This window comes from Myxine glutinosa, chromosome 14 (assembly GCF_964187855.1).
Source record: "Myxine glutinosa chromosome 14, kmMyxGlut1.1, whole genome shotgun sequence".
Lineage (NCBI taxonomy): Eukaryota > Metazoa > Chordata > Myxini > Myxiniformes > Myxinidae > Myxine > Myxine glutinosa.
The window spans coordinates 54,323,623-54,340,920 of NC_136274.1; the positions used below are offsets into that span (position 1 = coordinate 54,323,623).

General features: G+C 45.1%; 1 protein-coding gene across 2 annotated transcripts in view; it reads right to left on the reverse strand.

Annotated features, from left to right (window-relative positions):
* Positions 1 to 4,973: 4,973 nt before the first annotated feature.
* The window catches only part of LOC137439789 (paraspeckle component 1), a 116,568-nt gene continuing 104,243 nt past the window's right edge, over positions 4,974 to 17,298 (reverse strand). For both annotated transcript variants that reach the window (XR_010986995.2, XR_010986996.2), the window contains 3 exons: positions 6,681 to 6,716; positions 6,507 to 6,574; positions 4,974 to 5,549 (listed from right to left, as the gene is read on the reverse strand). The gene's annotated coding sequence lies outside the window, so the exon portion shown is untranslated. The remainder of the gene's footprint in view (positions 5,550 to 6,506; positions 6,575 to 6,680; positions 6,717 to 17,298) is intronic.

Here is a 17,298-nt window from a genome sequence, read left to right on the forward strand (position 1 = left end):
CACACAGACTTACTCTCCCGCTCTCTCTCCAATGCAGGAATCTTAGTATAATTTCTCTCGTAGCCCCAAACCAAACAAAGATATTGTTACGTTTGTGGGGATAGAGGATGGAATCCCATAGTACAGGTAGGATCGTATAGGTGTAGCATAGACCATGGATGCGTAGGAGACATCTCGATGTATTAAGTGAGGAAACTGGAGCTTAAGTTGTACACGTGTCTTCACAAGAGGGGTGAAGCTATGGTAATTAGATAGGGGTTAAGACTAGTTCTTCCCCAGTATGTGAATGCCCTCAGTTGTTTTCCCCTATGTTTTTACAATTATAACAGGGCCATCCATAAAAAAGCCTCGTTACAATAACAACAATAACAGCAACTGTCCACTAACCAACCATAACCGGCATAATTGCCGACAGAAGCCCGAACATTCTCGATCGACAGCTAAACCCCGCCTCCAAAGGATCATAACCGGCAGGCCATGCCCCGAGCTTCGTCATTGGTCGTGGAGACGTGGGGTGATTCGATGGAGCTCGGGGATTGGACAGAGTGACGTCAGAGCGGGAAGGTTCGAGCAGGAAGAAGCCTCTCAGTCTATTTGCTCTCTCTCTCTAGGTCTTTGTTCTCGCTCAGTCGCTGGCTCTTCTGGCTCGGGTGCGCTCATGAGAGCTTTTCGGAGCTGTTGTGTGAACTTTTGCAATGTTGGAGGAGGGGTGTTGTTGGATTGTGGTGCTTTTCGGGGGAGCTGGAGTCGCGTTGCGTTTGGCGGTGGAAGCTAGGACAGGCCGTTTGACTGCTTGCTCACACCTGGGCGTTTTCGGCGCCATTGTCGGAGCGTTTCCCATGCGGTGGCTGCGCGGCCATCAAGCTCCCAAATGCATTTTGGACCAGAGCTTAGTACGGGCCGACTCAACAAAACAAATTTATTATATTTTCATTATCTTTCCCCTTGTCTGGTGTCGTGACGAAGTGGAGACGTCTCAAATTATGGTTTAGTTTTACCTCACCTTTCATTTTCACCTCTTTCATTTATTTTCATTAAATTAATTATTGTTGCATTTTATTGTCGTGTGTTTATTTGTTCTTGGGACCGAGAATAAACCCGTGTGGCTTCCGTTCAGGTAAGCACTTTGTTTCCTTCTCCCGCACACGACGGACCATCCGCCAATTTCGGCTACGTGCCTCAGAATTAAGGACCGTTATGGCTTTCGGTCATCCAGCGGTTTGAATCGTCAGGCGACGCTACAAAATATTGGACAATCTTGCGAAACCGTCATTCCCCAGGCAATGGCATATGACATAAAGGTTCCACAGTTAGTTATTTCATTATTAAATGTTTCAGAGAGTCCTCCCTCTTGTGTGGTCAGTTTCAAGGGGAATGTGCATTGTGTGAGATTATCTCGGGGTGTCCTTTCTTGCTTCAAAGCAAAGCGCTGTCCCCCTCGAGTCAACGTGCAAGAAGAATAGCGAAGCAGAGCAGAGAAGTAGGTCCTCATTTGCATATTTGCACCAAACCACATTCAAATGAGAGCCAATTTCAAACTGTAGTCACCAACACAACCAGCCACCTCAACCACAGCAAAGCACTACTAAACTACCAACTATCATTACACCACCATACCACAACCGCCTTCCTCCACAACAAGAATCAACAACCAACATCGCGCTTTTATTAATCACCAATGCTCATCCACCACAGCTCAATCACAATCCCATCACCTCAAGACATTCACCACTCCACCACCGCAACCCTCTAGGAACCTGCTTGCACCTTCAAACTGCTGTCAACAGCAGCGCAGTACGTGGGACACCATGGCACTTATGCACACTGGGCCACAACCTTCAAGCCTCGCTGACAAAGTGCACCAACTTTCCCGTGACTTCCTTTGATCAACAAGGACCCTCTGCTTGCTTCCCATGCCCTTCGGGTTCTTGGCGCACATTCCTGCGATGAACGCAGACCAAGACAAGTCCGTCCCCATGTTAAGTGAAGAGCTCCGAGTCCTGGCCTGGTCAAAGACACACTGGAGACGGTATGAGAACAGACAACGAGAGGATGACATCAGCAGGAGGCTTGTCTGGGCCAATGGACTCACCACGACAGGAATAAAGAGGGCGGCATGTGAACATTGCCCCGGAATAGGTGGGGCAATAATCCTGACCCCCTCACTTCTCCAGCAGATGAAAGGACGTGATCAGTCAGTATGGCCGGTTGTGGTTCTGGGTTCAATGAAGGAGTAGAGTTGGTTCAAGTAAGACTGGGTTCATCAGATGGAGTGGCTGAGAACGGTTCAAGTCCAAACAGAGTTCCAGACAGGGAGGTGGGCAAGCAGAGATGATGGTGCTGAACGAGGAACGTGAGCAGACCAGAGAACCAGTAGATACCCAGTCCATAGTAAAAGAGATCAACCCGTTGCTTTTCCAATTTGCCCACCCCATAGCACAGAAAAGCAAGGGGCATGACCGTCCGCATGCGGTGTGAGGATGTCAAACCAGCTACTCTCACTCTCTGACCTATCTACGTTCACTCCAATTCTGAATTGGCACAAATGTTATGTTAGAAAGACTGTTTTAAGTGGGATAACTAGATGGGTAAGTACTTGCACTGTCTCTTTTGCTTTGTAAATCGCAGCACACGTATAATAAAGTTTATTTTATGCCACACCACACAAATAACTATTTTGCCCTGCTGCAAAAGCTTGTGAATGCCCGTTCGGCGAGCTGAGAAAGTTCTCCAAGTCTTTCATTATGCAGAGGCACAGTCATGAGCCCTTTCTCTCAGGTGCTTTTCCAAGCATTTTCTGCTCCTTTTAGAAGCTTTGTGGGGCATTTTCGGTAACAATCCTTATCTCACACACACGACATACACTTGATGTCCCAAACACCACTGTTTCCATGGGTTTCTGCACATATGTACCAAGCATTCTGGGGCAGAATACATCATTTTGAAAGTCACGTGTTGGATCTACCGTGCACAGATTGAATAGCTCACTACATTGCTAGCCGTTGGTGCTGATTGCAGATGCTAATATTTTGGATGGTTCTTCTCGCTCAGAGCTTGGACACAACGTTTCAAGGCAAATGTGAAAATGATGTGCTAAGAAAATCAACGCTCTGAATATGTCAGAGGACCAAACATGGCGATCCTCCAGGTGTAATCCCTAAAGCTGGGCAATAGTTTGTGGTTACGTCACATCCAACAGGTGCCCTGACCTCAGAATCTTCAAAGGACTTGCAATTCATAATTAAAGTTCACTGTCAAATTAGTTAGGGTAAAATGAGGTGCATGGCCATCATGCTTTTGAGGATTTTGTTTGAGCCGGAACTTTCTTGGCAGAAAAAATTTCATACCTCGATTCCAGATTTTTAAAGGATCCATAATTTTACGATGTGGAAGTCAGATTAGCAAAGCCATTGACATTTATTGTATAACAAGCAAATGAGTAAGTTTATAATGAGTAAAAACAAAAACAATGGCTCTGCGGTGCCAATAAATATCCTGTTATTACCTCTGCCACCAAAGGTGGATAGAGGTTATTTTTCACCCTTGTCTGTTTGTCTGTCTGTGAAAAAGATATCTCAAAAAGTTGTGGACGGATTCGGACGAAATTTGGCAGAGAGGTGATGGACGAACATTTTTGGTGATGTGACGGACGAAATTGACGTTTATGTGACGGATGAAATTATTAGATTTTGGTGAAGATCTGGATCCGGCTCGTATAATATTTTAAGGGATTCCTCACCATTGGGACACAAGGCCAAAAACTATATACAGCAGAATATCTCAAAAAAAGGTTGAAGACAAATTTGGACGGAACTTGGTGGAGAAGGTTGGGTGTGTGACAATGATGAATTGATTCGATTTTGGTGAAAATCTGAATATGGATTACGATACGAGAATTATTTAATTTCGAAGTGATTCCTCACCATTGAGTGATAGGGCTAAAACCAACATATAGCAGGATATCTCAAAATGTTATGGACAGATTTGGACGAAACTTGGTGGACAGGTATATTAGAGTGTTGAAAGTTCCCAAGAGCACAGTGAAAATGGAAATCATTAGAAAATGGAAAGAATATGGAACTACCCAGACTCTTCCTAGAACTGGCTATCTGACCAAACTGAGCAACCAGGCAAGGACCTTGGTCAGGGAGGTGACCAAGAACCCAATGACCACCGACAGAACAACACTACTTGGCTGAGATTGGAGAACCTGCCAGGACAACAGTCTCTGCAGTACTTCACAAATCTAGGCTTTACGGAAGAGAGGCCAGCCGGAAACCAACCTGAGAAAAAGGCACAAGACAGCATGCCTGGAGTTTGCAAAAAGGCACAAGAAAGACTCTGAGAGCATAAGGCAAAATATTATGTGGTCTAATGAGATGAAAATTGAACTCTTTAGCCTGAATGCAAAGCACTAGATCTGGTGGGAACACAGCACGGCTCATCACCCATCTCACACCATCCCTACCGTGAAGCATAGTGGTTGCAGCATCATGCTATGAGGATGCTTTTCAGCAGCAGGGACTGGGAGACTTGTAAGGACAGAGGGAACATTGAATGGCACCAAATACAGGCAAATCCTTGTGGAGAACTGCTTCAGAATGCAAAAGACCTCAGACTGCAGTGAAGATTTGCATTCCAACATGACAATGACCCCAAGCATACAGCGAAAGCAACCCTGGAATGGTTTCAGAACAAGAACGTGAAAGTCCTTGAGTGGCCCAGCCAAAACCCAGACTTGAATCAAATTAAGGATCTGTGGAAAGACTTGAAGATTGCTGTTCACAAACACTCCACATCCAACTTGACAGATCTTGAGCAAATCTGCAAGGAAGCATGGGGAAAAACTCCCCAAATCCAGATGTGCAAAGCTGATACAGACATACCCAAGAAGACTTTTTTAACATGTGAAATAAAAGATGTGAAATAATTTTTTTTGTTACTGACATTATGGGGTATTATGTGTAGATCAGTGACAAAAAAATCTCAATTTAATCCATTTTAAATTCAGGCTGTAACATAACAAAATGTGAAAAAGTTAAGCGGTGTGAATACTTTCTGAAGGTGCTCTATCTGAAGAGTGATGTTGAAAAATCTCAGAAAATTCCATTAGTTTTGGAACAATCATCCATCTTGCCTTAAAGGTAGGTAAGATGTGCAATAACAATCTGTCTCAGAAAAAGACAAACACCTTCCAACTTCCAAAGTAACAACAATGAAAAGCATTCATTTATGCCAATAATGGTGTCAAATTGCATGACAACGAAATCACTTCATTCATCACAATCAAACGATACACGATTTGAAAAACCTTTTTTTTTTTTTTACGAGTAAAATTTGAGTACGAAGTGAAGAAAGATGTATCAGACACTTTATTACAAAAATTAATAGATTTTCCCCCACATGTGTTGAAAGAAAAGCATTGGATGAAAGAAAACATTTCAGATGTAATGTTTGATGGTTAACTTTAACTTTTGGATTCCAAAATGAAGTCGAAAGACATCCGAGGTTGAGGATCTTCTGGGACAAGTGTGTCTGTGCCGTTTCCTCTGTAAGATAAAATAAAAACCCCACAAAACAGCAATGAGACTACTCAAACAGATTACGTGGGTCCTACTAATAACTGACCGATACTGACAAGGCCGGAAATATTGGCGACGGTTACTTATCTTATCTCATGAACTATCCTGGTTTAAGCCAATCCTGCAAAAAACAAATAAATAAATAAACCAGGCAAATTATGTTTCACCAACTATTCGATTTGAAAACAACAATTGCACTATTGGTTGGTGATAAGCAGGGGTTCACCAACGATGACTTCTCATCGTTCTCATAAAACACGTCAACAACAACACAACAACGTGCATTTTAAAAGGCCATTTTCCCTGCTAGAGTGGGGGTTAGCCTTGCGGTCCCCATGACAATCTTCTCCATTTTGCCCTATTTTCTGCATCTCTCCTTGATAACCCCCTTGCCCGCATTTCTTCTTCCACCATCTTTAGCCAAGTCTTTCTCGGTCTTCCCCGTCCTCTACTTCCTTCTACATTCATTTCCATCACTCTTCTCAACCAGTCACTTTCATCCTTCCTCAACACATGACCAAACCATCTCAACCTGTTCCTCTTCACAGCATCATCTTTCACATCATCACACTTCACATCATCACACACAGCATCGTGAGCACCTTCACAGGCTCTATTCCCATCATCTTTCGCAATTCATCATTTGTCTTCCTCTCAACGATACTCCGCACATCCACCGAACCATTCGCATTTCCACCCTTTCCAGCCTTCGTTGCTGCTCATAAATCACGTCAGCTAAAGATTATTTGTCGATTTTGTTTTTGACGAATCGACAAATTAGCACATCTTCAGCCAGGATAAGGACCGGCCAGCACCACTTCCTGTTCAGTCGGTAATCAGGAAAACTGGATATATAAAGTGTTTAAAATAAACTCGGCTTCTCAAGTTAATCAAGCAATCATAGGACAAAAGCAACAAACTCACCTGGATGTTGGAATTACGAAGGCGTACGTCAGGATAGTTGCACCTTTGAAAAAGCGAATAGAGTGCACCTGCAACAGCCAGAGAATAAATGTTGTACTCTCGTTTCTTACACATTTGGAAGAAGCTTGTCCATCAATAGGCAGCAATTCTTGTTGATAACAAAGCAATACTCACCACAATTTCTTCTTTCAAAGCTCAAGCAGCATCAGCCTGAGAAAACAACCAGTTCATCTTAGAAGGTAGCACAAAGGTCAAAAACAAAACGGTCAATTTCATTCTCATGCAATGCTAACAAAAATATACATTGGCAATACAAACCATGTCAAGATTTTCACTTCAATTAGATACAAATATATTAGTTATTTCAAGGGCTGACGCTCACAAAAAATCCTTGAACATGCGAGAAAAGTATAGACACCAGGAAATACCGACGTGTTTACTAAAGTGGAATCAAGTTAATATTCAACAACTTTCCATCAACTGAAATTTTTTTGGTCATGCGCATTTCCAGCAGAAGTCCAAGGTTCAACGAAAATAAATAAATCTGTAATATGGGATTTAAAATTCAGCAGGTGTCACCACAGTGTGGATAATGGTGGTAGGAAAATTTACTTGTTGGTTTACAACCTGACAGAATTTGCTCCATGTGGTATTCATGAGTTTAGAAAATCGACTCGAAGATAAAACGATGGAAAAAAAATATCCGTAAGCAATCGGCGTTGCATTGCGAGTAAATGCTTTGTGGACATCATGGCCATAGATATTAACAAAATAAAACGTCAACTGCACAGAACTACTGCAACTCGTAATGGTTGAACTTTGTAGCCAAAGATGGCTGATCACATGCGACCTGGGAACACATATTTATTTGTAGTGCAGGGGCAACTGAACCAGAGAACCACATGCAGAGAGCAAGTAATGGTACCTTGTGCCAAGGATATAAAAGAAGACCAGCCCGCTTACTGTGCACATGCTTACACAGGAATATGTAGTTTGTTTTATTCATGATGCCGGAGATAACTCGCCCACTCTTCATGAAAGACGGTGGAATCTTTAATGTACGCTAACGACCGGTGGTGGCAATTGGATAGTCTGGCTTAACGTCCTTCTGATGGACGGTGCCCACACTGACGCCTCGCCCTGTATGTGAAACACCAGGATGGCAGTTCAAACTCAGGCCCGTCAGCGTTAAGGCATGTGCGCAAACCTCAAAGCTGTTCTGCAAATCCACAGCTGCAAATAAACCATGGCCTTGTTCTTCTGAGCCTCAATCTTGCAAAATAATTTAAAAAAAACTTCCTTATCCACAGTCTTCCTGTTTAAGACATCACCACATGATGCGTACAATTTCATTTTGTTACCGGCGAGCAACTTTCCAGTTCCTTTAGAGTTGAGAAGTTTATTCGCTACTGCTGCTCCAGCTCACCCAAAGTGAAACTTCCAACTTAGCCACAAAGTAAAACAACGGACTTAAAAAAAAAAAGTGTGAACAAATATTTTGAAGCGGTGAAGCGCTTCATTATTCGGCTATGTGCTTCCTTCCATCCATCCGTCAAAAATAAAAAGGAGAACCTTTCTAACCCACAATAATTCATTCTAAAGTGTAATTCTAGTGGGATATAAAGGGTCATTCCAAAGGGTAATTCCAAAGGATAATTCCAAAGGGTAATTCTAATGGGTAATTCTAATGGGTGAGCCTGGTGTTGGCTTAGCAGTTAGGGCACAGGCTTGGGATCCTAGGATCCTGAGTTCGAATCCCGGTCGATCGCTGAATTAACGCCAGGGGGGTTGACTCAGCCTGTCATCCTTCCGAGGTCGGCAAATCGAGTACCAGCTTGCTGGGATGAATGATCCCGGTGTGTACCCCGATAGGTACACCATATCCCTGCGCATCGTAAGAGGCGACTAAGGGTTGGCTTCAGGAAGGGCATCCAGCCATAAAAACATTGCCTCAAACAGGGAAACATGATTGTCATGGGGCCCGCAAGGCTAACCCCCGCTCTAGCGGGGAAAAATGGCCTTAAAACGATCATTCATTCATATTCATTCAATTCTAATGGGTAATTCCAAAGGCCAATTTTAAAGGGTAAATCTAATGGGTAATTCTAAAGGGTAATTGTAAAGCACCTCTTAAGTTGTAAAGCATATATCTTAATTGTAAAGCATATATCTCTGCGTCAGGGTGATTGTAAAGGGTTAATTATAAAGGGTGAATGCAAAGGGTGATTGTAAAGGGTGATTGTAAAGGGTGATTCTAAAGGGTAATTGTAAAGGCTGATTCTGAAGGGTAATTCTAAAGGGTAATTCTAAAGGGTGATTCTAAAGGGTAATCGTAAAGGGTGATTCTAAAGGGTGATTCTGAAGGGTAATTCTAAAGGGTGATTCTAAAGGGTGATATTAAAATTTGAAATATATTTAAAATGCCAAACTGAAAATCACAATATTCAAAAATACCCGAGGTGCAAAGGCAAATTCAATAAAATAATTTGGCATCTTTGCTGGGATAGATTTATCTGGCTGGTGACACAATGTGCATTTCACGCAATTTTGATATTAAACCAAGGTTGTTCCTCAGTAATATAGTTTTAAATTTGTCTGTGAAATCATCAAAGTAGACAATTTAATGTACAATGCAGTTAAAAGCAAAGCAGTACACCATAGCCTTTAATTAAAATCCTTGCAGTTAGTGGCATTGCATCTCAAATCTGTTCCGAAGAAAGGAGTCAAAGACAGCACATCCACATTTGTGATAGTATAATGGGGGCTCGAAATGTCAATCACCACCAAAGTCCAATTGTAAGAAATTCTCAATTCTACAACTCTCAAATTTAAAACACGATTGCAAAGAAAATTCAAATTGGAAGATCCAACGGTCAACATTGTGTGAAACAGCATTGCATCGCCAATCAGGCAGTCCAGTCCGCCTCGAGGAAATTGAATTGGGAAGTTCAGAAAAAGAGGATTTGCAGCGTAATGTTTTCATACAAAGATGCAAATCAAATACAAGCGTCAAAATGAGATTTTATCGTAGTGATTGTAGCAGCGAAAAGCAGGCACATCCAGATATCTTCAGTGATGCACTTCTGCATCAATCTCATAACTACCTCCCGGCCCACCTGCTTTCCCATGCAGGCTCTCAACTGCTTCAAATACTCTGCTGCGGAACGATAATGTGGGAAGAGGAACGGAAGGAGAAAGCATTGGGAGTAGAAAGCATTTTCACCCTTTTAATTCCCCACCAAAGGTGTCAGCATCTATGCGTCAGCTGGAATGTCGCTCAAAGCACAATGGATCTCAACAGGCTAAACGTTCTAGCCTCGTCTTTTGGAAAATTGCACGGCTGATGGATTTGTGTGCACAATAAATTAAGAAAACCTTTCGGTTTGAATTGTTAAAAAAAAAAAAAAAATCATATATATATATATATATATATATATATATATATAGTGATATGTAGAGCAGGTAGATCTGAGTAGGTAACATGCTTCATGTGTCGCGGTAAGGAAAACTACCTGTTCATGGTGACAACTGTGACAACTGTTCATGTGTCGGCGTTTTGTCGGGTAAGGAGTATACTTGTGAACCTACCAGGAGGTTCGTGTGTTAAGTAGAGTTAGGGATTAAAGAGTCGCGCCCCTGTGTGTCCTCACCTGGTTAGCCAAACCTTTGTCCCTTTTGGCACCGCAACCACATAGACATTCAGACAGGTCCTCAGCGCAACACTAAATAACGCCCTTCCCCGACGAGACTGTGAAAGAGAACCGGCAAAAGGAAACCAGGCCGGGACACCGCCGATAATGGCCGCCGCCACCTACACCTCCGGCGGGCCTATCCACCTCGAGCGCCACGTGCTATGACCACACCAAAGGCCTGTGATTCGGTGGAGGCCACTGATTGGGTGGCGCGCCAAGGCTGACGTCACCGCAGCGGAGTGATACGAGGGGCGGCAGGACTTTGAGTGAGTTGGTTGAGAGCAGTTGCGCGGCAGTTGGTTCAGAGCAGTTGCGCGGCAGTTGGATCAGAGCAGTTGCTTCTGGAGTGAGTCAGTCTTGAGACGCAGAGGAGTTGGCCAGCAGTGGAGTTCGGACAGGGAGAGAATTGTGAGAGTTGCTTCATTGGCTTGAACGTGGCTCGAAGCGGCACTTGGCGTGCAGTGGACTCGCGCTCTCGTCCCCCCTTTTGCCATTCTTCGTCGTTCTGTGTTCGTGCTCGAGTTGAGGGTCGACCTTGTGTGGAGCTCGCTGGCCTGTGTTGGACGTGTGGTGCCTGGTGCACAGACCTCGTGGGTGGCGAGAGGATCGGAGCTTGGAACGGGGCCTACCTCGTGTGCAAACGATCGGAGCGTGGAGTGGGGCCTGGTGGCGGCCGGGCGTGGCCGTGTTACACGCAAGACGACAGACAGATAAGACTGCACACTACATTACCTTTCCCAATTACACGACGAACGTGTTCTTTTTATTAATTCATATCCCCTCGTCTCGTTTCTGAAATCTGTTGTGTGGGGACGTCCCGATTAGGATATTTGTTACCGGCGCATGCTTTTTCCTGTCCTTTCTTTTTTCCTTTAATAAACCCTTGTATTATTTTGCATCCCTTGTTAAACCTGTGCCCGCTTGAGTTAATCCCCTTACAGGACCGGAGCTACGTCGGTGCGCTGAAGGTAAGCTTTTGCCGCAGCCTCCATTTTCCTTCTTCCTCCCGCGCGACATATAGCCGAATCCGTGTTTGGGTAGTTGCCTCCGAATAAGACCGTTTAGGCCATCCGCGACTCTGGTGTTAACCAGAGTTGCGCGACAACTGGTAGTCAGGAGTGGGATACGAACTTTTTGACAACAGACAACTGTTGTCAGGTAGTGGGATTGAACCCCAAATCAAATTGGTGTCAAGGAGTGGAGAATTTGAACGAATTTTTTTCGTAGTCGGAGGCGAAAATTTGTATAGTCGATTGGGCTACGAGACGCTGACTGCGCATCATTAAATTTAATTTTATTCAGGTTGGAAAAGCCGTGCGGGAAAGCGACCTCCTTTACGGAGGAGGAGGTGAGCGGTACGGAGGAAGGGATGGAAGATACGGGAATTCTTGGGGGTGAGTCGGAAGTAGAGGGGGTGGAGGGTAGCGTTGGAACTTCCCCCGCCGGAGGGACGGCCCCGATGTATTTACAGGCCTTAATGAAATTTATGCAGGGAATGAATGACGATATGAAGGCTCAGGGTGAGCGATTGGGAAAGCAGATGGGAGAAATGAGGGCCGATAGTGAGCGAATGGAAAACAAAATGGATGCCCAAAAGGACAATATGAAGGCTCAGGGTGAGCGGTTGGAGGGAAAAATGGAATCCCAGGGGAATGAATGTAGGGAAGGTATGAAGGAAATAGAGGAACGACTGAGTGAACAAATTGATGAATGTTCGAGTAAATTGAAGGAAGGACGAACGAATGGTGCCGATGGGACACAGGAGAAGCCAAAGGTGGCAGGAATTCATTCGGAACGGGGGGAAGCCAAATTGGGAATGGGAGAGAGTATGGCCCATGCTGATGTGCATGTTGCTCAGGAGCAGGAAATTGCAGCGGGAACGGCAAATGAAGAGGCTAATGGGGAATGCGTACAGGTGAGTGTGGAGTGCGCACAGGTAGATGGGGAGACTGCATGTGCAAATTGTAATGGGGAATGTTTCCCACCTGCTGGCCTGGTTGTGTATCGGGACCGTGTGGATGTCACAACACCCCAACCGGGGGATGGAATTGAATCATTGCTGTGCCAGGGCGGTGGTTCAGAGCAAGAGGGGGTAGAGGTATTGGGGGTCCGTGTAATGGAGCCGGACCGGGTATTTATTGGGGATATTGGGGAAGACCTGTCGAAGCCGGAATTGATGGGGGATGATGATGAGGATGATGTGATTCCCATGGAGGTAGAGGTTGACCGGGTCCAAAGGAGCCTGGGTGATGAGGTGAGTCGGTCCGAGGAGGTGGTTGTGGTGACCGTGGGGACCCTCACCGTGCATAACAATTGGGAACAGGAGGCTCCGAAATTGAACAACCAGTTGGGGGAGTGTGTTGGCTCCGGGCTGGATTTGGATCTTGGAGGATCGGGAGATAGAGCTTCTGGAGATTTGCTCCCCGTAGGGAATGTGGACCAGCTGCAGGGAGGGGCAGAACAACCCGAGGGAGCTGTTACCTGCAGCTGCGATTTGGGATGGCCAATCAAAAATTTTAAAGGAAATTTAAAATAAAATTAAAATGGGAAATGGATTTGGCACAGCCATGGTTGGAGTTGGTCCCCGGGCTGTGGAATGTGGACCGGGCGAGGTAAATGGTGATGGCCTTGGGCAAAAGTTGCCCCTTTCAAAATTTTGGGATGCCAGCCAGCTGGGGGGCTGTGCTGGCGAAATTTGGACGTGGGGTCCAGCAATTGGGTGTCATGGTATGACCTGGGCCTCACGGGGGGTCTGGTGGAGTGTTGCGTCCCTTGTCTGTCGGGGCGCCGTCCGAGCTGTTGGCTCGGGCCGGCAGGGTTACCGGACCCTGGTGGGGGTTGACCTCCAGGGGGTCCGAGGTGGTTTCTCAAGCCTGGGATGGCATTTATTGAGGACCACTAGGGGGAGGTGTTGTGGGTCGCGCTTTGGTGGTGGCACTGCGGACGGCCAACCTGGGCCCGATGTAGTGACCACCTGGGAATGCGGCCTGGCACCCTCTCCCTGAGACTCTGGGACAGCCGGCATGTGGTGACCTGCCATGCCGTGCTGGGCTATGGACGCGGGTCGAACCGAATGGACAGGAATGAGATAGCCCACCGGACAACCATTGGGGCATCTGTGAAACGTGATGGTGTGAGAGTGACCTTCCACAGATGTTCCGTTATGATTTATGGACTCTCGGTTTGGGAAGAGAGCCATGGGGATGTGAATCGGGAGATGTGTAACGAGCCGAGCATATGGGCCATGCTTGGCTGGCATGTGTATGGCAAAGCATCTTTCTTTGGTGAGTTTAGCAAAATGTGAAAAATGTTTGGCATGGGTAATCTGTGGGTTAGATACAAATTTAAGGGTGAATTTTGTGAAGAGAAATGGTGGACACTGTTTTGTGACACCATTATTGATTCAGGTGTACTCGACCAAAGTGTTGGAGACTGGAATAAAAATTCATAGGTTAGCAAGACAGCCTTCAACTGGTTGCGGGGGCGACTGTGCTGATATTTGGGACACGGAGTCATGGGGATGTAGTTGTGTAGCCTGAGGGTCAACGTGGTGCTGTGCGTGTCGGAGGTGTGTGGACTATGTCTTCTGGGTGGGTCTCCTGGTGGAGCATGGCTGTCAACTGGACCTTGGTGTGGTCAAGTGTGGGTGAGCACTGGGGGGGCTGCAGTTCTGTGGTCGGACTGGGGGATGATGCAGAGGTGCAGGGGACGCGGCTGTAGGGATGCCACGCACTGCGACCGTGCCCCCCAGGGCCGAGGTTGTGCGTGCGGTTGTGTGTTTTTGGCAGCAGGTGCTCACCACATTGGCCAGCTGGGTCTGGTGCAGCCGTGTTCCTAACAGGGGGGGGCGAAGGATGGATGGTGGGTCGCACCCTTGTGGACACTCGTGGGCCATGTTGGCGTTTTGACTGCTCACCTTGTCCCGATGACCCTTGCACGGTGGAGGTGCAGAGCTGTCGTGGCCACAGGTAGTTGTGTAGTGATGATCACCGTTGGATGCGGATCCACATACCTGCCAGTATAGTGGGGACAAAAGAGAAATTTGGTGAAATCTGGTAGGCCCAATGAGAAATTTTGGGATTGTATGGGTGGATTTGCACTTTGGACCTGACCAACCGAAAGTTACCTGTGCATCAAGGTAGAGGTAAGGCCTTGATGGTTACTGTCCCAGGCTTCAGGACTTGCTTGTTAAATTGGGGACATGTAATTTGGAGTTGGAGGCGGATGAGAGTGATGACATGGCCGGTGAGGGGGATGGAATGTGTGCCACACAGAGTCTTGTGGGTGGCGTTTGTGTTGGTGTTGTGGTGATGTGTTTTTATGTGGTCGTGAGGTTGGAGAAGATGGATGAGTGATGATTATTGGAGACAATGAGTGGTGATTATTGTGCTTTTGGAAATGTGTATTGGTTAAATGTGAACTGGGGGATTTCAAATGCAGCAGGCAATGGCAAGCCTTGTAACATCTTTTACACCATCTTTGGAATTGTGCTGAGTTGTGTTGAGAATTGAATGGCAGCGGGGGAGGAAGTGTGTTTTGGGATCTTGTGGGTGGGGAGGGTGTGTGTGTCCGCAGGTACGGATCAAGCTCTGAGGAGCGATGCCTGCGGCCCCCCCCCCCCCCCCCTCTGCGGCAATTACCCCTGGCAGCCAATGGTATCTGGAAATTAGAGCTCGTCAGTGGAGGGTCTGGTTGGGCGCCCTGGGGTAGAGGAGACCCCCGGCGACCCGTGGAGCTGCGCGGTAGCACGAGGCAACGGAGCCTGGTGTGTGTGGAGACCCTCACCGGTGAGGTAATGGTGGAAAGGGGCTGTTGGGCTGCCATGGGCAAAGAGGTAAAGGGGGGGGGGGGCAATGAACTTGTAAGTTGGTTGACTTGTTTTTGGGACTGCGGGCACCACAGCCTGAAGCGCCCCCCACCATTTTGTTGTGTGGTACCTCCCCGCTGCCTAGTTGAGGAATGCACACACGAATGACATCAATGCCATGGTCCTGCAGGGGGGTGTAGTGAAGTAAGTGCTTTGTTGATTTTTGAAATGCAGTAATGAGTGGTGGAATGAGAATGAGTGGTTAAGGGGTTTGTGTTGCATGAATGTGGGCGAAATCCACCGAGCCATGTCACTCACCTGTAACACCTGGACAGGGCCCGCGGAAATTTAGGGGCGCATTGGGGATGGCCCCGCAGGTAAGGTTGTGTCTTGTGGCATCCACCGGGGGACGTGGTCTGTAGACCGGGGTATGTACAAATGTTATAGAGTTTTGGAAGTTTTGAATTTTTGAATAAGGCTAAGGTTTGTGGTTAAGGTAGATTTTTGAGTGTTGTTTGTTTCCTCCCTCCGCAGGAACAAAGAAGAAAATGTAAATACATGAATGCATGATTGTTAAGAGGTTTAGAATGTTAAGTGTAGTAAGTAGTCCGACTCACTTCCCACAGTATACGAACGACCTTTAGAAGCCATTTATTCCTGCAGAGCAGGGTTTGGCCTTTTTTGGGCACCATGGTCCCCTTTTTGAAGCAATGTTTTACGGCCGGATGCCTTTCCTGCCGCCAACCCTGTTAGTCGCCTCTTGCGACACACAGGGAATTACCAGTGAACTGGTACTCAATTTGCGGATCTCAGAAGGATGACAGGCTGAGTCAACCCCCGTGGTGTTAATTCAGCGATCAACCGGGATTCAAACCCAGGATCCAAGGATCCCAAGCTGACACCCTAACCGTTAAGCCAACACCAGTAACTAAATAAATAAATAAATTATATATATATATATATATATATATATATATATATATATATATATATATATATATATATCATGTCATAGCGTTCGTGTGCTTCTTTAGTTTATTTATTTATTTATATATATATATATATATATATATATATATATATATATATATATATATATATATATATATATATATATAACATATATAACTAAAGAAGGACACTAACCCTATGACATGATGCTGACATCATGTGCATAAATTATACCAACACATCACCTCCAAACTTGGAGGCATCCGCATGGTACTCAAGTTTTTGCAGACTGAGATTAAAGCTCTTATTGACTAAGTTGGAGGTGATGTGTGGGTGTAATTTATGCACATGATGTCAGCATCATGTCATAGGGTTAGTGTGCTTCCTTAGTTAAATTTAATATTCCTGACTGCAAACCTCCTTGCTGTTTATGAGCAGGGCAGAGACAATGTGTCAGCGTGGCAGACGACACTTGTTGCCAACAGGTTGTGCAGCAATTGCTGGGATGAGACTCAATCTGTGCCTTGCTTCCTCGTCAAGTTAGGGGGTTCAATATGTGTGTGTGTATGTATATGTTATATATATATGTATACATGTATGTATGTATGTATGTATGTATGTATGTATGTATGTATGTATGTATATATATATATATATATATATATATATATATATATATATATGTATATATATAAATATATATATATATATATATATATATACATATATATATACATATAGATAGATATATATATATATATATATATATATATATATATATATATATATATATATATATATATCTCTCTCTCTTACTATAATTCACCAAATGTCCGTCTGTCTGTCGTTCGAAGGTACCGCAAAAACGGCTGAACCGATCGCAACGATATTTTGGGTGGGTAATCCTCGGACCCCCTGGAGTAAAATCGGCTAATTGTTTTTCCAATTTCTCCAAACACAATGGAATAATATTTACCGATATGAAGTGATGTGGCTTTTGTTGAAATTCTACGTAACAGGAGAGTAGATCGACTCATGATGAACTCTTCCTATATAAACGTGCGGCTCCGAAGTAACATGGCAGCGTGTGCAAAGCGACTGAGAAACAGGTGTAGCGGCCGCTTCCTTGTTACAGATTCGGCGTGCACTCTTCACACATAAACGTGCGACTGAGAAAGACGTGTAGCGGCCGCTTCCGTTTTGCAGAATTCAATCTTTTTTCAAAATGGGCGCCATATACTGTTTAGATTTTGATGATTTGCATGTGATATGATTCAACGGATGTTTATATGAATCGTTTAAAATAAAATAAAAAGCCTTCAATTTCTGATATTTTGTCTTT